At 40.1% G+C, this 25,366-nt stretch overlaps 1 non-coding gene across 1 annotated transcript; it reads left to right on the top strand.

Annotated features, from left to right (window-relative positions):
- Window positions 1–210: 210 nt before the first annotated feature.
- On the top strand, window positions 211–317 carry LOC128126968 (small nucleolar RNA R71). Its single transcript, XR_008224935.1, has one exon. It is a non-coding gene; the product is annotated as a small nucleolar RNA R71 (small nucleolar RNA).
- The last annotated feature ends 25,049 nt before the right edge of the window (window positions 318–25,366 follow it).

Here is a 25,366-nt window from a genome sequence, read left to right as displayed (position 1 = left end):
GCGGATAAATCTTCAGTAGCAGCGTACGCGGCTCCCCTCGTGACATCATTCCTAGGGTTGTGGTATTCTCTAGAGTGTTTAGAGAATTCTTCAATTAATTCTTTAATCACCGGGGGTGGCTTCTTTGTAAGTGGGCCTTGTGAGTCTAACAACTGCCGGGTTGTGACATTAACTCCATCATAAAAGATGGAAACTTCTTGCTGGCTGTTTAGATCATGGTGTGGGCAATTTCGTAGTAAACTTTTGTACCTCTCCCATGCTTCATATAAAGATTCTCCAGCTTGTTGTTCAAAGTTTGCAATGGCCTTCTTGAGTTTGGCTATTTTGGATGGTGGGCAAAAGTGATCTATAAATTCTTCCTTCATTTTGGCCCAAGTAGTGACTGACCCGGGAGGAAGTGATTTGAGCCAGTCTTTAGCAACACCCTTGAAGGTTACCGGAAGCATCCGAAGTAGTTGAGTTTCGCGGGTTACATTTGGAATGTTGAAATAGTCAGCAACATCATTTACTTCATCCAAATGTTTGTAGGCATCTTCATGATCTTTCCCATAGAAAGGTATTTCCTTAAGCGCAGCTAGGATATGACCTTTTAGTTCGAAGGTAGCAGTTGCAGGAATTGCGGGTTGCACAAGTCCCGGGCCATGGTCGTCGCGCATCCTCTTCTTCCATTCTCCCATGGGAATTTCATCAATGTTAGCCATAGTGAATGCTAACTCTTCCTCCGATCCGGTTTCTTGTTCGTACGTTGCCTCCTCTTCTTCCTCGGTCTCGTATCCAATATCTTCTTGGATTGGCTCCTCAATTGTCAAGGAAGCGCTAGAAGCTCCTGATTTACTGCTCTTCTTTTTCCCAAAAACAGTCTTCAAGTTGGACAATGGTGATTTCTTTGGTGTGCTTGAACTCTCCACGTCCTTCCCTTTGTTTCTTTTCAATTCGGATTCGGGATCTTCAAATGGAGGTACCAGTGGTGTGTTTGCTCCTCTGGTCATGAGAGTCCTGAAATTAATCAAATAAAAAAAAAACGTAAAAAGAACAAAAAGATTGTAAAAGAAAAGAAAAAAAATTGCTGGATAAACTGCTACTCGCCGAGTAGGTGCGAGTGCACTCGGCGAGTATCAGTGATATTTCAAAAAAAATTTAAGTTTTAACTTAACTAAAACAGATACTAAAACCTAATTACTGGATACTAAATTGCAATAAATGAACTTTATGCAAGTAAACTCACACAAAGGATCGAAAAAATTAGAAATTAGCTTAATTTTTTAGAACCGTTCCCCGGCAACGGCGCCAAAAACTTGATGTGTGTAAATTCAATTAGTTTTATCCCTACTTTTTATTAATAATTTGAGCACACAAAGGCAGTGAACCTGTCTTTAAGTGGTATAGATTGATAAGTAAGGTATCGAACTCAGGGAACGGAAATTAAACTAATAGCTAATTTTAACTAAAACAAATAATAAAAGTAAATGGTTTTTTCTCTAGTTTTGCAAGACTAGAAACTTAAACAAATTAAATTTAACTAATTAACTAAAGCAACAACTTTTCACCAAATTTGATAAAGATGTTTCTATTTAGGTTCAACCAATTCACTCCTATGGTTATTTAAGTTAAGGTAGATTAATTGCTATTGGTTACCAATGACAGTAATTAGGTTCATGTTCATTACTCCTAACCCTTAGACAATTAACTAATTTAAGCGTTGATCAAGTGTTTAAACTAATTAATTCCCTAGATTAATTATTTGGATTAAATAAGATTTGTAATGGTTAACTAAGTTATTAATTCAATTAACCTCTTGTTGATGGTTTCTCAAACAAGCTCACACATTAATCTTCCTATTTTCTTATTAATCTTAGTTTCATAATCATTACTTCTAAGCACATATTTTAGCATTCACATAGACATATGAGGTTAACAATTAAGTGATGTTCATGCAACCTAATTGCCTTCCAATTAACAGAAAATAGTAGTGATTAACACATAAGGTTCTTTAACAAACTTAATTTAACAAATCACCATTAGACAATTAAACAAAATTCAATAATTAACCATAGGAGTTCTTTGGTATTCCCCAAACAGAAACAAAAACGAGTTTAGCTCATAGTTGCAGTAGAAACAAACAAAGAAACAAAGTTTAAGAAAGCAAACATGTTTAATTCCTAAGTCTAAGTGGTAGAATTAACCTAATTGCTTGAATTCTTCCAACTCTTGAAGCTTAGGGTTCTTCAATGCCTTCTGAATCTTTTTGTCGCAGGTAATTCTCCCAAAATTCGCCAGGAGTTCTCTCCCAAGTGATCAGGATTCGTCTTATAAAGATATCTCAAAACAGAGGCTACTCGGCGAGTAGCAGAATCAACTCGCCGAGTAGGTCAATACTTATCCGTCTTCAGGTTAGCAGTCGTACATATCTTCTAGTATCTCATCGTGTACTCGCCGAGTAGGGCCGAGGTACTCGCCGAGTAGGTCATTCTTGGCACCCTTTAATCTTCTCTTGCTTTCCTTTTCTCCTTTTTACATCCAAGCATATCTTTTGGGCTGAAAACACAATTCAAAGCATTTTAAGTACCTTTTGTCCAAATTATTCTCATAATTAACCAAAAATAACTAAGAATATATGTTAAATAATTAACTAATTATGCACATATCAAAGATTATTGTTGTTTTGGCGGTATGGAATCAAAATTTTGTTCAAGTTACTGCTCATGGAAATTCATGCTGTTCATCACTGTTCATCTGTTTTTTTTTATTCGTTCTTCTGTTCATCTTAGATCTGGTGATTAGCTTAATCCAAAAATCAGTCGATTTTAATCATTTGTTTTGACCCATTTGGATCCATTCGTGTCTTATTTTGATCTGGCCCAATCCTTTGGCCGATTCACTGTTCATGATCCATACGCTTAGTGTCGATCCAATTTTCTTTGGCTTTAATATTGCATCCGAGTCTCCAATTGCATCTTCATACTCCCTTGCTTGTCAAAATTAACAAATCAATGATTGACCGATGCTATCGTTTGTAAGCGTTTGAATATCGATTGGCTTAATCGACCCATCTGGAAAAGACGCATCTTGAATTCGTTACTCTTTTATTCCTTATTCATCGTTTTTTTTTTCAGCTCTTACTGATTGACTCGATTTCATTTGTTTCTTCAAATTACTAATGATTCATAAATGAAATCGATATGTGGTATATTGACGTGGTGTTGGTTGAATGCAATTTTTGAAGTCATATGATACACTGCGTTGAATCTCAATTTGAATTGTCAAACAGAAAAGTCAAAATTGAGTTAAATGATCGAGGGTAGTTGGTGCGATGCTATGAAGATAGTCGGAACATAGGCTATCGGAGCGCTGGTATTTTAATTGGTTGTCTTGCTGATTGGAATAATACATTCGCAGTTTAATGATCACTGATAAAATCAAATTGTGGTGTGCTTCACGTTCTTTTGGTTCGTAATAAAATGGGTCTTGCAATCATGGTTTATGTCAAAATCGATTGTGTGATGAACAAATGAGGATCGAATGAACTGAACTGGGTTTGTTTGTGGTCAAATACTGAAAAGTCAAAATCGCTATGAAAGCCTTACCTGTGAATGCTCGTTTACTGTTCTTCGCCTTGGGGTATAATCAACGGAATTGGAACAAACCTCGATCTGACATTAGGTTCGTGTTTGAAATTGGTTCGCTTTGGGTGAGATTCTTGGTGTTCAGAACTCAGGGCTCGGTATGAAGGCTTGTGCTCAAAACGAACGTGAAATAAACTTGAGGTCATTTGTTAGCACTTGGAACGAAAAGGGGTAGATTCGCGTTAGCAGCTCATGGAACGAACCTCGATCTTGGGTTCGCGTGTTTATGTTGGGACTGAAATAGGAGATGAACCGAAAGCGAACCTGTGATTCGGCTTGGCTAAGGTTTCGCTCCTTATTCTAATCGGGATGCTCGGTTTTGCTTTTGAAACTGGGTTCGGTTGATTGGAGCGAACGAAGGATGAACCAAAAGCGAAAGGAGTTTCGCCTGATGAAGCTTGATATGAAACGAACCGAACGTTCGGTTGTGTTCGCGTGAATAAATGGCGATCTTGAAACGAACCTTGGTTCGGTTGCTTGTACTTGAAACGAAAGTCTACAAGGAGTTGATTGGAATCGTTTGTGAACGCTCGTATGATCCCCCTTCCAGTCGTTGTGTTCGTTCATCTGAATGTAAATGGGGAAGATGACTAAATGTTTCATACTTGGTCCCTGCCACTTCAAGAATTTAACGATCTGGTCCCTATACTTTTCATGCCTTGGCAGTTTTGGACCATTTGCAGATTTTGTTACATATAAAACGGTTTGTTGATGCTGAATTACCATTCCAGCCCCTGTCTTTCAGAAAGTGACAGTTTCGGCCCAATATTCAGAAAAGTTACTACATTGAGGGCCGGTGAACAGTTTTGGATTCTTTAACGCTCATATTTTTTTTGTGAACAGAAAAATAAAGATTCTATCAAGTCTTGGCGGTTCGGAAAGTCGTTTTTTTTTAACGTTAAGTTTTCACGATTTTTTCGGATTTTTTTGTATATCTTTTTGTCGCGGGGGAGCATAGTAAATTTTTATCCATTCAAGATCATTCTCATGACCATTTGAAGGCTTTATAATCATGTTTTTGATTATAAATCGGGGGAGAATTTGGTATGGCCATTCGAAATTGGATTTGTGACTTTTCAAAGTTGAAGATTTTTGATAAAGCTTGTGGGAAAATTATGAAGGTAGCTTTTACAACAGAAGTTCTTCATCGAGCTCTACTAAGGTTTTTACAGAGAAGTATCCTTTACAGCGGAAGTTTTTCATCGAGCTCTGCTAAGGACTTGTTATATCTCCGACTTCTTGTATTTTCTCGATCAAGTGGCGTTACGAATCTTAAAGTTTGGGTTGTTACATGATATTTTTTGATGGCTTATATCATTAGCTTATTTGAAGATCATTGTGACTTGGAGGGGGAGCTCTTCAAAGACAAGAAGTGATTCAGTTTCTTTGTTCTGAAATGGGTTTTATGGCGGGTTTGGTTTTCATGAAGATTCTTTGGGATTACATTCGAAAATGAAGTTTAAAGACATTACTTCAGTGCTTGATTTATATATCCTAGAGCCCGTGTTTGAAGACTATTGAAGAATCAAGATTCGTGGATTGCTTCATATATTCCTCGTTGCAGATCTTTTTATTTGCTAGATGCTTGTTTTGGAAGTTAAAGCATTGTCATCCATTCCATACTTTGAGGGGGAGATTGTAGGGTTTCAAAGCACTCCATGGATGATGGCAATGGGCCCCTTTGATGAATTCTAGGTTAAAAGCCCAAGACTTGTCTTTTCCCTATAAATAGTCATGTATTATTCATTATTAGGGTTAAGAGTGTGAGGCAAAATGTAGCCGCCACGTGAGGTTTCTTATGTAGTGTTAGATTCTTTAGTCTATGCTTTAAGTGTAATTTATTCCTCATATTTCAATAAATCGAGTGATCATTCGACATAATCTTCATTATTTGTGTTTGTTCTTATTTTCCGCATCTTGTTCATCAAATCACAATTAGGGTTTTAATCCCAACAACCCGGATGATAACGAATATCGCATTCGTAGTCACTGAGTAGCTCGACCCACCGTCGTTGTCTCATGTTGAGCTCCTTCTGATCGAAAATGTGTTGTAAACTCTTGTGGTCGGTAAAGATAGTGCTTTTCGTTCCGTACAAGTAATGTCTCCAGATCTTCAGAGCAAACACCACTGCTCCTAGTTCAAGATCGTGGGTCGTGTAGTTAACCTCGTGTGTCTTCAACTGTCTCGAGGCGTAGGCGATGACCTTACCTCGCTGCATCAGAACACACCCGAGCCCTTGATTGGATGCATCGCAATAGACTACGAAGTCTTCTATCCCTTCGGGGAGGGATAGTATTGGCGCGGTGCACAAGGCTCGTTTGAGCATTTGGAACGCTCTCTCTTGTTTCTCTTCCCAGTCAAAGGTCACGCCCTTCTGGGTCAAGGTTGTAAGGGGTTTCGCTATTCGGGAGAAGTTCTGAATGAATCTGCGGTAGTAGCCAGCGAGGCCTAGAAATTGACAAATTTCAGTAGGCGTCTTGGGTGCTGACCAGTTCTCAATGGCTTTAATTTTGGATGGGTCCACGTGGATTCCCTCTTTGCTTACCACGTGTCCTAAGAATTCTACTCTTCGGATCCAAAATTCACATTTCGAGAACTTCGCATAAATTTTCTCCTTTCGTAATGTCCCTAGAACTTGTCGCAGGTGATCGCCATGCTCTTCCTTACTTCGGGAGTAGATCAGGATGTCGTCAATGAAAACGATGACGAACTGATCCAAGTAAGGTCGGCATACTCTATTCATCAGATCCATGAAGACTGCAGGCGCATTGGTCAATCCGAATGGCATCACCACGAACTTGTAATGTCCGTAACAAGTTTGGAAGGCTGTCTTTGGCACATCCTCCTCTAGTACTCGTAACTAGTGATATCCGGATCTCAGATCAATTTTGGAAAATAATTCGCCCCTTGCAGTTGGTCAAAAAGATCGTCTATGCGAGGCAGAGGGTAACGATTCTTGACCGTCAGTTTGTTGAGTTCTCTGTAGTCAATACACATACGGAATGATCCGTCTTTCTTCTTAACGAACAAAACCGGTGCTCCCCAAGGTGAGAAGCTCGGCCTTATAAAGCCCTTGCTGAGCAGTTCGTTAAGTTGACCAGAGAGTTCCTGCATCTCAGCTAGTGCTAAGCGGTAGGGCGACTTGGCTACTGGGGTAGCTCCTGGGACTAAGTCGATTCGGAACTCGACCTACCGTTGTGGAGGTAATCCAGGTAGCTCTTCTGGGAAAATGTCGGGGAAGTCGCTCACTACTGGGATGTTCTTTAGTTCTTTCGTTTCGAGGCTCGTGTCGACGACGTGAGCAAGAAATGCATGGTATTCTTTACGCAGATACTTCTGTGGAAATTAGTGAATCGTCATTCACTTACCTTCAAATATTATGCAACTAGATTACGGCATCCCTTTTCTAGGTTGTAGCGTATTGTGTTGGGTCTTAGCCTTAATATCTCATTTGGGTGATTTATTAAGGACTCAATCAATCAACTAACTTGAATTTATGTTCTCCCGTTTTGTAGATGTCAAAGTTCGACAACTATGGTCTTCCCAAATCTCGTGGAACAAGCATTCCACATGAAGATGATATTCCACGATTCGATCGAGGAACAAGAAATCATGCTTCACTTCCTCCACCTCCTCCAATTATTCTCCTTAACCCACAAGATCGAAGAATTGAAAGGTTCAATGCCACTAAAGCCTTATTGGAAATGAAACATGAAGATGGTAAACTCGTGTGTGCCCACGTTCTAGGAATGAAATTACACATCGATAGGTTGATAATGTTGGGCGCGTCATTCCCTGATAAGTTGGTTGTGAACTGGGTTCTGCAGTCACTTCCTGAATCATATAATGAGTTCAAAAGAAAGTATTATATGATGGATCATGAAGATAACCTCATCACTACTAGAAAAACAGCCTTTTACGACGCTCATTGCGCGTCGTAAAAGGCTCAGACGATGCGCAAATGCACGTCAAGGAAGGCCCTGTCATAAAGAGAGACGATGCGCTTTTACGACGCTCAATTACGACGCGCGTTTACGACACACAATGCGTATCAAGGAAGGCCCTGTCATAAAGGAAGACGACACGCGTTCGCGTGTCGTAACCTTACGACGCGCGTGTTAATGACACACAATGCGTATCAAGAAAGCCCCTGTCAAGAAAGGTCATGTCATAAATGAAGATGACACACATTTTTGCGTATCGTAAATTTAAATGTTTAAAAAAATAAATTTATATATTTATTAATTTTTAAATTAAATTTGCATTTAATTTCTCATAATAGAAATAAAACACCATATACAAAAAATACAATCCATTGCACAAAAATTAATGTCATACAAGATACAAAATAAAATACAATAAATAAGTAAGATAATTCATTGCATAAAATGTCAAATACAAATAATCATCGGTAACTATATAACCTAGTACTACATTGCTATTAAGGGACATCATCATAACTCACTGAAGGTCTTGGAACAATGTTCTCATCATTAAATCTTACACCAACCTTGCTTTAGTAGATGACTTTCACACAATCAATATTGAAATAGATGATGCCCGGGCCACCATAGATGCTGCCCGAACTTTCTGAGTTCAAACTTCCACTGTTTGCTTCATCTCTGCTAACCTCTTTCTGCTTCAAGAACACAAAAGAAAATGAAACCATGAAAATATCACATGAAAGTTAATACCCTCATAAAATGATATTAGGATTAAGGGAGTTGAAGGTACTTGTATTCTTCGAGGAAACAACTATCATCAAGATCATCTTCTAAATCTTTGAGTTCTTCTGTCTTGTTATTGATCCGAGATTTGGTTTTAGGTTTGGAATCTTCTTCTTCTACAGGAGTGAAGGGATCGGGTTTGAAGGCAGAGGGTTTGGGAGGTAAGTTCCTGAGTTTTCTTTGAATATCATCCCATTGAGTTGATACTCCTTCAACATCTTTGTAGACAAAGTGAAGATCAGCTTTATCACTTGGCTCCCAAGATCTCTACATACATAAGGAATAATGGGTATTAAGACTTAAGACATTACATAATAAGAGTTATAGAATCTGAATTACAATATAGATCATACCTTCATATATCTTTCCTGCCCATCAAAAGCCATTTGTAGTTTCAGCTGACTTCTGGTAGAAGCTAGGATTTAAAAAAAAGCAATTAAGTTAGCTTTATCAAATTTAATACATGAATTTGGTAACTTTTTAAGGAAATTGATAAAATAGTAAGAACATGTGTCTCCAAAGCGCCAAAACCTCCTTCAGAATCAAGAATGTTGATTAGCCCTTCCAATCCTCCCATGATTGACTCAATGAGCGACTCAACATATAAAACTGCATCTCGACCAATTCTAGTTAACTACATCAACCAATCAATATTCAGTAAATTTCCCTTCAAAAGATAAAATAAAATTTACATATAAAATTTAGAGTAAGTTACAATTTAGAGTGGTGTCCAGGTCAAGAGCATGATATTAACTGCATTGTCAACTGTCATTCCAAGTATAACCTTCATCAACACTTGCACAACATATTCCCTCTTGTTGTAGTTGTCATTGTGTAGCATCACTCTATATAGTGGTGCCATTTTCCTTGATTTCCTAAAAAAACAAAAAAAAAAAAAAAAGGTAAATCGACCTAATCTTTTACTATATGCATTTCAAACTTCATTAAAAGTGATACAATACCTCAAGTCAAACTCAGACTCTCTTCCAGGAGTTGTTTTCTCTATTACTGGCTTATCTAACACCCCAGCACCCTTCTCCAGCCTTGGAGGCGCCATTGTCATAACTGTGATCCATTTATGAAGCAAGAATTTGTCCCCTGTGTATGGTAGAGCAATCCGTTTATGACAATTATTTCTAAGAGCAAAGTAACAATTCTGATAACAAATAGAAATGTTCAGATGTCTGTGAAGTAAAAAGAATGATTCTTGGTTAAGATTCAGCATGCTAGGTGTATTCAGTAAAAACCGGACGCGGACCGCTGAAGATGACGGGTAGGATAAACCATACCCTCTCACAGCTGTAAAAACATTGTGTAAATATTTAAACCCGAGCCTCAAGGGTAAAAAGGTAATTAAACATTTTATACCCTCACCTACAATGTATTTGTGGGATAATTTATGAAGTAATATATATATATATATATATATATATATATATATATATATATATATATATATATATATATATATATATATAGAAAAAACAATAATTTATGAAGTAATATCTGCCCCCACCTATTCACAGAAGCTCTCTCTTTGCATCATAAAAGTCACATGGCCTGCCATAATATGGTCTTTTGCACCCATCCTCACAAAGATACGATCAACAGGGAGACATCTTAAAGATTTGCACAGGCACGTCTGCCCCCACCTGGAACATCCATCCATAACTAACTGTATGAATATTGAAAATAATACCTAATTTTATGAACATCCATCCATAACTAACTGGAGATCCTGTTTCAATATCAATTGCAAGAATAGAACAATCTGGAGAACCAGTAAGGATCACTGATGACAAAAACACACATTCAAAATCAAGTTTAAAGAAACAGCAACTATGTTGCTACTGAGGGTAAAAAGTAAATTACATGGTTCAAGAGTATATAAAGTATAAACAATGTTGGTTCATTACCAAGTCCTTCATTGATAAATCTAACAGCTCTACAAGATTCACTGTGTGCACGAACTTTCAACACCCTTAAATGATAGTTTTTAGAGAAATCACATTATAAGAACGGTTTTTAATGACGAAATTACCCCTAAAAAATGTTATCTAACAAAATGAGAGTCAACTACCTCATGGTGATTGGATTCTTCAAGTGTATCTTTCCTGAAAGATGAAAGCCTGGAAGAAGCTGCAGCAGCAGTAGTTGCAGCTGCAAGCACATCCTGGGCTTCCTTGTGCCTTCTCTCTTTTCTCCCCTGTTTCTTGACTTCTCTAAGCTCAGAAAGATATTGGCTCACCAACACAGCATCCCGGTTTCATTTTCTTAGTGTCTCAATCTCTTCTAGAAGAACCTTGATCACCTTTGAAATCAAATCATCTAAAACAATAAATAAAAAAAACATCACAAAGTAAAACATCCAACCTTCTTATTTTGATACTTAGTAAGTTGCAATGATTAAATTTTCAAACTTACATGGTATCAAGGATGTCATTCATAGGATTTAAACAATCATGGTTCCCAAGATTGGAATTCACCCTGGTATCACACTTAGATTCTATAGCCTCAGTTTGACCACTGTCAGAATTATTGACCAACAGATCAGAAGCAGGACAGGATTCTGCTGATATCTGCAAGAAAAAAAAAGTTAAAGTTATTGTTAGATTCTCAAAGCCACCAATCTATAATCATCAATATACAATCACAAAGTTGATTATGTGACAACCTTTTCCATAGAATCAGGAGAAGACTGCCCATGCTTATCTACAATGAAAGATTTATAATTTGGCAACCCTTAAAATCCTTTCCCTTCTCCACTTTTTCCTCTTTTTTCCTAGAATCCGCACTCTCTTTCCCATTATGCCCCTGCTTATCTACAATGAAAGATTTATTATTTGCAGCAACAAACTCCTATTTCTTTTGATGATTCCAATGGCTAACACTCACCCTATTCCAATTCCCACTATGACTTTTGTTATTCCAACCTTTATTACCCTTATTAACACTATTATAGCTTCCTCTTTTGTTATTCCCTCCATTCCAATTACTACCTTTGCTTCCAGAAACATTGGGATGAATATCATCTGTACCGTACCCCTTCACAGTAGCAGTCCCTGCATTTCCAGCTTTTTTTGTGACCATAGTGAACCCCTCACCATCTTTATCAATCACATCCTGAATATCACTCTTGACAATCTACCATTATTCCAGCAGTAACAACTATGGCTGGATAATTCTAAGCTTTTACCTATTCAAAATAGACACCCATCAGTAATTAACTTCAACATTTTCATTTGATGATCTGTCAGATGGATTTATGTCAGTTAAACTGAAACAAGATACATTGGCACTCACATTGTCAACTGGTGAATATGATTTCATGTAAAAGTAGAACTCTTTTTTCCGAGGATCACCCCATTCCTGCAATAGAGCAAGTCATTCACATTTAGAAAGAAACATACTAATATTATCATAGCATCCTGCTTTGAGTTTCCAAAACAAAAAAATATTATATATAAATCACCTCCCAATCTGCAGTTGTAAGAGGAATAGTTGGACCAAGCATTGTAGTCACAACATCTACAAATGGTACTCCAGCTACAGTAGCCTTAAATAAATCAGGTCTCATGTTCACAACAACACCAATAAGCAACCCCCCTGCACTTCTTCCATTAATGGACAGCTTTTCTTTCATACAATATTTCTTTTGGTCTGAGAAGTTTGAGTTTCACCTATGTCGTTGGGTGATTGAAGGCGACGAGGCTGCGTTTTCTTCTTAGAGAGAGGGAGGGCAAGAAAGTAAACACAAACCTCATAGATTAAAGAGGTTATCGAAACCAGTAAGGGGAACACCAATGAAAAATCCAATGGATTATTGAGAGAAAAACTGATTTTTGTTTGTTTAAAAGCTAGCGAAGTATCAAGAAATTTCCAATCCAGGAGAATTTAGAAAGCAGATAGATAGGTACCTGATTTGACTAGAAGCGTAACTAGACTAGGGTTTGTAAATTTAAGGAGTCGTTGTAGATGGAGTAGGGTAGAGGTGAAGAGGAGTTCAGTTACGAATTTTATATTGAGATTATTGTGTCTAAATTTCGCCTTAAAGAGGCGATCGAGAGAGAATGGTCTTCGATTTTTGGAAGGAAGCGAGGTTGTTACAGAGAGGGGGGATCAGACTCACATGGAGATCTAAGGAGAGAGTGAGCGGTCTTCGATCCGATCGAGAGAGAATCATCGCCATAAAGATACGATCGAGGAAAATCGTCTTGAGAGGGGAAATTATTTGGGAAGAACTTGAAGCATTTGAAACCCTAGACCTTGATTCGATGTAACTTGACAGTGGACATTGTAGATTGATAGATAGAAGACCTGGAGCGATCCCTTGTGAAGAAAGTTGCGCGATTACAGAGAGTCCTTGTTGACCGGATCCAAAGATTCCGTCAATGGCTCTATCGGGTTTGGTTAAATCCCCAGTTTGGAATGTGCTACATCTGGTTCATGAACTTGCCAAGTCAATTAGGGTTTTTTTTAATGAAAAATGAAAGGGGTTAATGGATTAGGATGATGTTGTACCTGAGAAAACAAAGAAAAAGAAGGAGACCTCGCAGATCAATTACGATTCACCTTCGAGGTTTACAGAGAGACGGGAGGTAAAGAATGAAGGGAGATCTAGAGGAGAGAGTATCAGAGAGGGGAGAGTGGATTGCAAGGATGAAAAATAGATAGAAGATAGAAAAAACAAGGAGGGTTTTCAAAATTTTGGGGATTTTGTTTCCCCCTTCATTAACTAAAAGCACGTTTCATTAAAATTATAAAGCGACATGTACAGAGGACGCGCGTTTAAGATAAAGCGCCCTCCGTGTTTCTAATTTTTTTTCTTGAGACACTAAATTAAGGGCACTCAATAATGCGTGACGTAAATCCTTAAATTTTTTGGAGAGATAACACTATTTTAAGGGCACGTCCTATTGCGTATCGTTAATCAGCGCGTGTCGTAAAAAGCGCGTCATTAAAGGTCTATTTTCTAGTAGTGCATTGACCTAACTTACATGCTCATTGCTGCTGAATTAGAAATGATTTGGCAAAGCAATAGAGCATATTTGTTGGGAAAGTCAACGAACCATGCTTCCGAGGACGTTCTAGGAGAATCGACCTGCGTTTGCTGCCAAGAGAAAGGGCGTTGGATACAAGTCTGCCCTAAGAGCCTGAAGAGTCCAGAAGATGGGAGAGTCAAAGAGTATGGTTGCGCTTCAGGTAAAATCCACTATCTAACTCCATTAAGTTCCTATTCGTTGATTCTTAATACATGATGTGATAAGATTGTATTTGAATGTTTTGCAGGATCAGTGAAAAAGAGAGGAAGTTTAATGGAAAAGCAAGATGAGTCTAATCACGAAGAAATGGATCTCGATCGCATGGATTAGATTTTGAGCTTAGAAAGTTATCATAGAGTTGTTAGGAATTTTTCTTTTGGCTACATAGTTTTTCAATTGATTTTGCATTGTAAGGACAAATGTTTTCCGTTGCTTTTATGAATAAAATAAATTTTTTGATTTGACTTATTTATTTATTTATTTATTTTCTTGCAATGAAATCGTTATGAAAAATTGATGTTTGCATATTTCTACAACGAATGGATAAGATTCTTAATTATGTTAATAGTGGAAATGTCAAGAATTTACCAAATAGGGAGAGTTTCTCATCGCCCAAGTTTCAATTGGACATAAACTTGGAATCATACAACTTGGTTGCACTATGAATGAGAAATTTCATATTTGGAAATTAGACTAATTCGTTGACAAAGTGTCAAGTGAAGGACAAAGAGATCAAGTACACAAAGTTGTGTGTTGATCAAGTCCACCACAAGGGTAACAAAGATATTCGTCATGATTTACTAAAGGATTAGTAAATATGATTATACTTATAAGATTAAGTGTAATTCTGAATTGATTGTAAAGGTTTAAATCAATAGCAGAACGAATAAGAAGAATCAAGTAGGCAGAAAGATAAAAGTTTCTCTATTCTAAGAAGAAGGGAGAGTACCTTTTATGCTTTATGATATGTCTTAATGATTAAGAACCATATCTCAATTGATCCTCTAAGTATATCTTAGTACAATTGTATGTCTAAGAAGAGGAATTAAGAATTGAGGAAATGGTTAAATCAAGAAGACAATCATACTTCATTCCAAACAAGTCTTAGAGTTAAGATTGTAATATTGAGTGACAAGTCTTAAGAAGGTTTAAAGCATTCATCAAATGTAGAATTTGGAAAAAGGTTTTCTTATTCTTTCACATATGATATTCGTAAGTTGTGATGTCTTGGATAAGACAAAGACCAACTAGGACCAAATTTTTTATGAAATGTTTTGTCTTGATAAAGGCTACACTAACTCTTGAATATTTGTTAGTCAAGAAATGGTTATTGACAATAGAATCTTATATGTCAAGGAGTCAGTGGGAGTCTTAATGGTCTTGAAAGGTTTCAAGAACAAATCAAGAATAAACCTTATCGATCATCACTAGCACACGAGTAGAGGTTTACAACCTATCGTGTTGACATTACCTTGTTTCTGTGTCGTTCCAATTGAGTTAATTATGCATGTGAGCCCTATGAGTTCTCACATGAATGCATAAAAGGCCAGGACCATGATCAATTGAAAGTACATTGATAGGAAAGGGTGAGCTGCTTAACTACTTGGAACACATGGTGGGCAGCTGTGTTACCATAAGGCAAGAAATCAAGATTGAAAAGGTTCGGTCCATATGAGTTTGGATTTGTCGCAAACTTTGGTTTTGACAAATTCACATGGATAAGAACACATACACCATTAAAATCTAAGTGTCATAAGATTCCCTCCTTCATGAAAATGACTGTGAGGAAATGTTTTCACTAATAGAGATTTTAAGAAGATAGTGATTGTGATAATTGGATTCTCGAATTCAATTATGGTTACGGTATCCCTTTCCATGATTCGAATTGTGAGATTTGGCAATTAGTCTGAATTGTTTAGACACACATATGAGCTATACAAGGCAAGGGTGTAGAAGTTTAAGAAGCCTTGATAAAAGATTATCAAAGCATTAGGTATTAGAAACATGAACTTAAGAAATTCAATAGGTATCGTTTTTCTGAAAGTTAAGCTGTTTCTGAATACATGTCAAAGCTAGTGGGAGCATAAGTGTTATGTTTATAATAATCATCGTGAGAGTGGGAGCATAAATGTTATGATTGTATGATTATTAAGGCAAGTATTGCAAGTTAGCAATATTAATTATAGAAAAACAAGAGTCATACTTTGCAACGTTGTAAGGGTTGAATAGTTGTTTTGCTATAATCAAAGGAGAGAATATTATGCTTCATTTCAAATCTAAAGGCTTAGGTTGTGGAATGTTAATAAACTTAGTTAAGGATACATAGTGTGTTCTTAAATTTCAATTATGATTACGGCATTCCTCTTCATAATTCAAATTATAAGAACGTAGCACATAAAATATTATGGCAGAAGATTGATAAAGTATCGAATCTTTATGTAAGACATTATGCATCGTGTCCCATATGCTTCGGGTATAGGATCGATGGCAAATGCTATAATATTTGATCATTCTAAAATTTTCCAAATGTCTAGTACATTTAGAGGGAAAAGGACAAGAATCGGTTTTGACTAAGATAATTAGACAACTATCAAAGGACAATCCAAAGTTCGTCGAGGATTGGTCGCTTGTGAGTAGTTGGAAGTATAGTATTGGATGGACCATATTGACATTATTATGAATAGAAAAGATTCTATTAAGAATAAGTTGTCATTTGGAAAATATGGAAACATTTCATATTGGGAGTTGGATATTGAGAATCTATGTCTAGATTAGAAATTTATGCAAATGGATGTTCAAAGGAATGTACTTTGAGTGAGAAACATCATATCTATGGAATTGTCTTGTAACAATCTCCGGTAGAGGACTTTGTAATTCATTGGCTATAGTCATTGTGACTTTTGTGCTATGAAATTACGAAAGGATCATTGCATAAAATGTTAGAATCTAACATATTCTATAAGTGGCAAGAATTTGATATTCTTTCACTTATGAAAAAGGATTAGGAGTTGTGAAATGAGTATGATTGGAAATGTGTTCATTTGATCTATTTCACAAAGTAAGAACCATAGATAAACATTGTGTGCATGCTAAGAGCATGGGACAAGTGTTGTAATAATTCAAAGTAAGAAGTTGATTTCCCGAAACAACAAATAATGAGTAATCGATATGGTGATAAATAAAAGGTGTTTTATTTATACTCAAAGGTTTGAGGTCATATGGGATTAGTATTATTATTGTGTTTCACTTTGCATGTTTTGACTTCCTGAATAATTTAATTGGTTGAGAACACTCAAATTATTCAAACGGGCCACAGTCGTTCATATGTTGGAAGTAGATATGAATGAAGACTGTCGTGAATTGGTGTGTGGATTATCTAAAGAGTATTATACATAAGCAAATCTTTGTTGCAACGTTCATGAGTGCTTATGAATATGATTTGAGCATTGGATTAAACCCACGCTCACTTGGATCACTTCATGGATTGTTATCACGAGTGATTAGTGAGACGATAACATCTTATATTCTTGAAACCGAGATGTGTGAGTTGTATCTTGCGAGTCGGTTGCACATTGATAATATGTAAATGCACTAGTAACTTGGTGTTATAAAACATATTGTTGTGTGTTATTCAGTAAGTAAGTGCAAGCGAGCATTGAGTCAAAGTTTATCCGTTCCTTTTATTCAAAGTAGGATAAAAGCGATATATGTGGGCCCCTAGATGATTTAGTGATGGCACCTAAGCGCTTGGCCAAGCCGGGACTAAGTTGATGTGTTCAAATTGTAGTCTGTTGTCAGTCATCATAAAGCTAAATTCGGGAAACAACACATAGACAGAGAGAATGATTTAGATCCATGTCTCAGTCTATACGATATCTAGAATGGAGGAATATAAGATCTCTTATCTTAAGGACACGCGTATCTGATAAGATCAAAGTTGACAGCGGCTTTGGAAAGCTACGATTGTAGATCAGGATCTGAAGTCATAAGCAGAATAGTTATTAGACTTATCCAAGTGGGAGACTGTTGGATTAGTGTCTAAATCCAAAACTATTTTGGTATGTACTTGACCCGATAGTGCATGGTCCTTTTGGGTTGCCTTCACCAAAGCAACTTGATAGGATGAATAATGGAGAGAAAGGATTAAATATGGTTTATTAATATATTATGAGAATAATATATTAAAGGAGAAATCATATTGCTTAATTAATATTAGTCAAGAATTAATAAGAATTAAGTTTGTGACTAAAAGAGATTAATTAAACTAAAGGGACTAGAACTGTCAATTGTATGATAGTTGAATATTGAGCTAATGGACTCCATATTAAAGGGGTGGACGAATTCTATGGCGAAACCCATTAGAAATCGTCCCAAGGCCTTTAAGGAAGGAGCCCATGGGTTGCTTAGGGCTTAAACATCCAAATTAGGGTTTCCTTGTTAGATAACCCTAATAGCCTCACTATTTAAGGAACCCTTAAGCCCCAAAAACGTGGTGAACTAATTTATTAGGGTTTCCACATGTTTTGGGCAGCCTCCTTCTCTTCTCCTCTTCATCCTCTTGCTCTTGGTGTTTGTGAACCATTAGAGGAGTGACATTTGTGACTCTAAGCTTTCTAAAGTCATTACAAGAAGGAATTGTGATTGTTATTGCTATATAACAATCAAGGTATGATCTAAATCCTTATTTATGTGTTATATTGATTATCATATGCTAGATCTAGGGTTTATAGTCTTGGATAACTTGCATGTACAATAGAGAAACCTAGATCCAAGCATTAGGGTTTGTATGAGCACATAGGATGTTCTTATAACCAAAACCCATCACAACCATGCATGGAATCATGAAATTTGACACACCGAAAGGCGAGGCCATGATACTGGCCACTCCACCAAAAGAATTGCAATGTTATACAGTCATGAAGCCAGCAGAAATAACCAAAGGGTCCAAAAGACCCAGGGGCAGTCCCACAAAGGGGAAGGAGGTAATCAATGAAAGACACCCTGATCAGCCGATCAGCGTTGGATGTGACCTCCTAGATTACACGGGAAGAGTGCTGGTCGACTTGCTCAAGCGCTACAAACATGTGTTCGCATGGACTCCTACATACATGGTGGGAGTAGAAAGGAAGGTCATTGAACACAAACTGATGATCAGACCAGGAGCAAAATAAGTTAAGCAGAAGAAGAGGGTCCAGGGGGGAGACCGTAATAGGGCGATTAATGCAGAAGTGACTAAGCTGACGGAGGTCGGGATATTAAGGGAGGCAATATTCCCAATGTGGATCGCGAACCCAGTTATGGTTCACAAGCAGGATGGATTGTGGCGTATGTGCATAGACTTCTCCGATATAAACAAGGTGTGCCCTAAGGACTGCTATCCCCTCCCGGAGATCGATCAGAAAGTAGAATCACTACAGGGATTTAAACTGAAATGCTTTTTGGACGCATATAAGGGATATCACCAGATTTTGATGAGCAAGGAAGACGAAGAGAAAACTGCCTTCTATACAGATTATAGCACCTTTTGCTACACTAAGATGCCCTTCGGATTAAAGAATGCAGGGGCAACATATCAACGTCTGGTTGACTCGGTATTCGCTAAGCAAATTGGAAGGAACATCGAAGTGTACGTGGACGATATGGTAATTAAAAGCCCAAATGAGGAAAGGATGCTGCAAAACATCGAGGAAACATTCCAGACGTTAGAAGCGGTCAAGATGAAGCTAAACCTAGCTAAGTGCACGTTTGGAGTAGAAGAGGGGAAATTCCTGGGATACTATGTCACCAGACAAGGCGTCCAACCTAGCCCGACAAAGGTTGACGAGTTCATCGAGACGCCAACCCCAAACTCTCTCTGGGATGCACAGGGTTTGAACGGGAAGCTTACAGCGCTAAGCAGGTTCATTTCAAAATCCGCTGACAAGGCCATGCCATTGTTCCACACCTTAAAAGGGTGCATTGAGAAAATCAACTTCCAGTGGACAAATGAGGCAGAAAAGGCGCTCTAGAAAATCAAGGAAGCACTACACGAGCTGCCAACTTTGGCCAATATCCCTGGAGAAACGTTACAAGTGTATCTTTCAACGTCAAGTGAAGCGATATCCTCGGTATTGGCCGTGGAAAGGGAGGGGGAACAAAGGCCGATGTACTTTGTTAGTATAGCACTGCAAGGACCATAACTCAATTATCCCACATGGAAAAGTTGGTATTAGCACTCATCTACGCCGCGAGACGACTAAGGCGATACTTCCAGATACACCAAATCGAGGTACTCACGAGCTACCCCATTAAACAGATCTTGCTCAAGCCAGAGACGTCAGGACGGCTGGCCAAGTGGGCAATTGAGTTGGGGGAACACGACATAAACTACCACCCAAGAACGAGCATCAAAGGGCAGGCGCTAGCCGACTTCTTACTGGAAATCCCAGACGGAGGGAACCCGGCGAAGGAGAAGGTGTGGGTAGTTGAAGAGGCCCCGGCTGAGCATGGTTCATGGACCCTGTATACGGATGGAGCATCCAGCAGGGAAGGCTTGAGGGCAGGACTGATCCTAACAAGCCCAGAAGGAGAGGAGGTAACCTATGCCCTCCGCTTCGACTTCCATACATCAAACAACGAAGCAGAGTACGAAGCACTTCTTGCAAGGGCTACGGTTAGCTAGGCAGATGGGTGCGAAAGCTGTAACAGCCTTAACCGACTCGAGGTTAGCAGCAAACCAAGTCAATGGTAGTTTCGAAGTAAGAGACCCAAGAATGGGAAAATATGTAAAGATGGTGAAACAGCTAGTAGGATCGTTCGGCCGGTTTACAATCAAGCAGATACCCAGAAGCGAAAACAAGAGGGCAGACGCTTTAAGTAAGCTGGTGTCCACATGATTTGACCATCTATCAAAGAAAGTTTTAGTAGAAGTACTCAGAGAAAGGAGTATAGATGAGCAGCAAGTGACCACCCTAACCCCCGCTGGACCCACATGGATGACACCGTACCAGGAATACCTCCAAAGAGGAGTGTTGCCAAACGGTCATGATGAAGCAAGAAAAATACGTATAAAGGTGCCCTCATACGCATTGGTGAATGGAGAATTTTACAAGAAAGGGTTCACGTCTCCATGGTTAAAATGTGTGGATCAGGCCAAGGGGGTAGAGATATTGCAGGAGGCACACTCAGGACAGGTGGGCGCACACGAGGGGGCGAGAGCCTTGACGAGCAAGGTGTTACGAATAGGGATATACTGGCCAACGATACAGCAGGATGCGATAGAAGTAACCAAGAAGTGTGGGGAATGCCAATCTTATGCCCCAGTCCAAGCTAATCCCTCGGCCCCGCTAAGCAACATATCTAGCCCATGGCCCTTCTACCAGTGGGGCATAGATATAGTGGGTCCATTCCCAGAAGCACTAGGGAAACTAAAGTATATGGTGGTAGTTGTGGACTACTTCATAAAATGGATCGAAGCTGAGCCTCTGGCGTGCATATCCGGGAGGCACATGATAAAATTTGTATGGAAAAACATCATGACAAGATTCGGAACGCCTAAGGTTCTCATCAGCGACAATGGCTTGCAGTTTGCTGAGAACCCGTTCAGAGATTGGTGCACTGCCAAAGGGATAAGTCAACGTTTCACATCGGTGGCACATCCTCAGGCGAACGGCCAAACGGAGGTGTCCAACCGAACCATTGTCAATGGGATTAAGAAGAGGTTGGGCAAAGCAAAGGGGAATTGGGCAGAAGAGATACCAATGGTGATGTGGTCATACAGAACTACGCCACGGAAAAGCACAAAGGAAACCCCTTTCAGCTTGATGTATGGGACCGAAGCAATGCTTCCCATGGAGATAGCAGTGAACACACTGAGGGCGGCCAACAAAGATGAGGAAGGCAATGTGAAAGACCTAAGGATACACCTAGATATCGTAGAGGAAAAGCGTGAAGAGTTGAGTGTACGCCAAGCCGCGTATAAACAGGCAACAGAAAGATATTACAACCAAAGGGTGAAGGAGAAGGCCTTCAAAGTCGGCGAATATGTTTTGAGGAAAAACGAAGCAAGCCGAGCCCAACCTCAAGGGAAGTTGGGTCCAACATGGGAAGGCCCATACAGAGTCACGGAGGCAAGTAGGAGCGGTGCATATGTGTTGGAGACAATGGAAGGGAGGCCCATTCTAAGAACATGGAATGCTAGAAACTTAAAGAAATATTTCTTCTAAGGCAAGGGAGGAAGAAAAGGAGGCAGCCCAATTAGTTGATGTCTCATTGAGCGTATTGTACCCTGAATACTTAGAGCATATTTGTTCATGCTAAGAGACATGAGTTCAGTACTTAGTGTATTTAAAATTCCATGCTAAGAGACATGAGTTCAATACTTAGTGTATTCAAAATTCCATGATAAGAGACATGAGTTAAATACTTAGTGTATATATAATTCCATGCTAAGAGACATGAGTTCAATACTTAGTGTATGTATAATTCCATGCTAAGAAACATGAGTCCAATACTTAGCGTATTTAAAAATACCATGCTGAGCGTCATGAGTTGAACACTTAATGTATTCAAAAAACCCGCGGTTAATGAAATGATAATTACAGATCTTCATATACTTAGTGTATTAGTCTAGTGACTGAGTGATCACATGCGAAACCCAATCATGGATGCTAAGTGCGTCCAATATAGACACTTAATGCGCCAACGATAGCAAGGATAAAGCAAAGTGCCCGGTGCACCAAGGCGCTGTGTATCCTGAACAATGCGCAGAAAGCGAGCAAGAGAAACAACACACAAAAAAAACAAAGCAAAACAAGCAGACAATTGATAATGCCTAAAACAGGCCAAACATACATCCAAGAAAGCGAAATATTGTTTTAGAAGTTCCAACACTACAGCAAAACACCAAACCATCCCCGCGAACATTCTTCTCACCCACTACAGCCTCCACCCCAGCACTCTTTCCAGCATTTTCTCCAATCTCACTATCATCGCCTTCTTCATCACCCACAACCATTTCACTAACGGTACCACCACCAACATTTGCCCCAAAATCATGCTCACCACCACCACCAGACCCGTGATCCTTACCATCACCTTCCACATCAACACCCGCTACCAACACAATCTCATGACCCACAGTACTCTCAGGCGTACCCTCTGAACCACCAAAGGAGCATAACTCCCGCAAACCTTCAATACCCACCTCCCCCAAACCTAATAGACTTGCATGATCCATACTAGCAAAGGACAAAAGAGCATCATTTATACTAACCACGGGACCAACAGATGACACACCAACAACCGCCTCCCCACTCCCACCGCCACCAGAAGCCTTCTGAACAGACTCGACCCCAGCCATGTACGCAGCATGGCGGATAAGACTTATGGCGTTGGTAAAATCAGGATGCTCTATCAGTTTATCAACAATACGGACAACGCCAACATGCAACAACCAATCAAAGTCTCGCCGAACAACATCCACATCTGACTGCAGTGACGACACAAGTTTGTCATGATCGACAGCATCACGCTCAAGACTTTCAACCTGGATCATTAAGCCTTCATTCATTTGTGTGAGATAATCGACCTTGATTTCCAATGCAGCCCTAGCCTCGTCAAGAATGTTCTTTTCGGATGCTAGCAACTCATATTTCTTCTCAGAAGAGCGAAGATCATCCCCAAGCTCACTCAGACGACGCTCCAAGCTAGCCACACGCGATCTACAGGTGGCATGTGTAGCCTCCACCTCGCCTAGGGTGTGGATACGTCGGGAACCTGCAACAAGATAAAACATGGCCTGTGTAGCAGCATAAGCCATATTGGAAGCAAGGGCAAGATTACCCATCGCTTACATATCCTCAACAGCAGCTGGGGGGAAGGCATGGCGCAAGAATTCCAGAGCATTGGCATGAACAGACAAACGAGAATCATCGCGAAGATTCCATGATGGCACAAAGACCGTAGACCCAGAAGAATCGGCACCAGGGCCACCGTCATTGGAAACTGTAACCGGCTCAGGAAGGCCAAATTCTTTCGCTGGGGAAAGCTTGGAGGGAGCAAACAGAATAGTTGGAGAAGGAATGGAAGAAAAATCCGAAATAACAGGCTATTCGGTCGCCCTGTCGATTCCCTCAGACTGTTGCACGTCATCATCGGAAATCACAACCACACCAGTGGATATGGAACTCACTGGTGCGGAACTCATCGAACACAGCAGGTGGGAAAAGCTGCGCCTAGTATGCACTCTCTTAGCAGCAGGGGGAGCGCCAGTAACCGGCCCGCCCATGGCTTGCATAGCTTTCCGCTTCGCCTGCATCCGCCGAACGTCACCAATGATGCCTTCTTTGTTATCTTCATTATCCTCCAAGGAGGAAGAGGGAGCGCCACCCAAGGGCATAACAGAGGAAATGGGGCGAACACGCAGCAGATCTTCCTTGGACGCCGATGAGCTTACTAGAGGAACAGGAGGAGCAATGGTCAGAGTAAGACGGTCCGCCCGGCGAGGAGGGGGGAGACTATGGACCAGGTCTACCTCACGAAACTCCAGTTTACCCCGATAGCACTTGCGCGGTACCTCATCCATAGACAAAGAAGACTCAGTGCCTGGGGGAAAGCAGAATGGAGATATCAAAAACACAGAAGCAACAAGGAGAAACAAGAAAAGAAAAGGGGAAGATACTACACTAACCATCAACGACGGAGAAGAACACCGCCATATTTCCACGTCGCCTCCAAGAAGGACTCATCCCCACACCAGAAAGAAGCGCCTCAGAGTAATCTTCGGCGGACACCTGCACACTCTTTAGATAATCGGCGACACCCTTGTTATGAGGGAAAAGCTTTGGAATGGTATCAGCGAATGAATTGGCACGATAGCGGCCACTTCCAACCAGTCCCTGGTTCACCCATAGCCACTTATCCTGCCAGTTCTTGGGGGTACGACCATCAGGAACCAAGGTGTGCCCCCCTCGCCGAACTGAGAAGGTACATTTATCTCCGGTGAGGCAGAATCGAAAGAAGAACTTGAAGACAAAGTAGTCAGGAAGGTACCCATTTTCCCTACATATCATCTCAAAGGCAACCACTTTGTTGACAGCGTTAGGGGTCAACATCTGAAGACTACAGCCATCCTTCTGAAGAACTTCCTCCTGAAAGTCCGTCAGGGGAAATCGTATACCGGCATCTAGGGTTTTCAGGAAAACCCCAATTTTGCCAGGAGGGGGGAAGAGATATTAGAACCAGGGGCAGGAAACTCCACACCTTCTAAGGAGGATAAGCCATACGTGGTCTCCAGTTGTCGATACTCGGCAGCAGAAAGGACGATTCCAGGAAGGTTAGCCATGAGAGGGAAAGAAGAATGAACACGAAGAGAAAAGGAAGAACAGAGGAAGCAAAAGAAACTATACAGGCACCCTCTTAAAGAAAGGGAAGAGGCGGGACATTTAAATGTCTGACGTAATGATGTAACTGCCAGCAGTCAGGTGCAGTCACGTCGCCATTAAAAACGGAGCGGCGGGTAGAGAAAAGCGAACACGCGTCAATTAACTAAGTCCAGAACACCGTAACTAGCGCTGCAACGCTACGGCTACTGGACTGTGGGACTTGATGGTGTGCCTAGGGCAGCACAACAGAGTCGCATGCAAGCCCTAAAGTCGGGCACACCAGCCAGGTCCAACCCAGTAGGCTCAGCGCCCGCTGGCGCCCCCGGGAGCAGAACGCCCGGGCGGAAGGCTCGCGCCCGCCAAGTGACGCTCCGTGCTCCAAGAAAAAAGGTACGGTCAGGAGACAAACAGTGGGATCAGAGCATTACCATCAGAGCCAATGAGGGCACTCTAGCGGTTAAGGGCGCATGACCCTCCGATCAGCGCGTCTGATCCTGTCTCCCCAAAAAAGCGATCCTGTCTGGTACGCACCAGGCAGGGGCGCTAGGTATAAAAGGATGCATTCTCAGACTAGCGAGGTAAGTTCTCTGGACCTTCTGGAGAACGCATA

Source organism: Lactuca sativa, chromosome 6 (genome assembly GCF_002870075.4).
Source record: "Lactuca sativa cultivar Salinas chromosome 6, Lsat_Salinas_v11, whole genome shotgun sequence".
In the NCBI taxonomy this organism is placed as follows: domain Eukaryota; kingdom Viridiplantae; phylum Streptophyta; class Magnoliopsida; order Asterales; family Asteraceae; genus Lactuca; species Lactuca sativa.
This window is presented reverse-complemented; position numbering and strand designations above follow the sequence as displayed.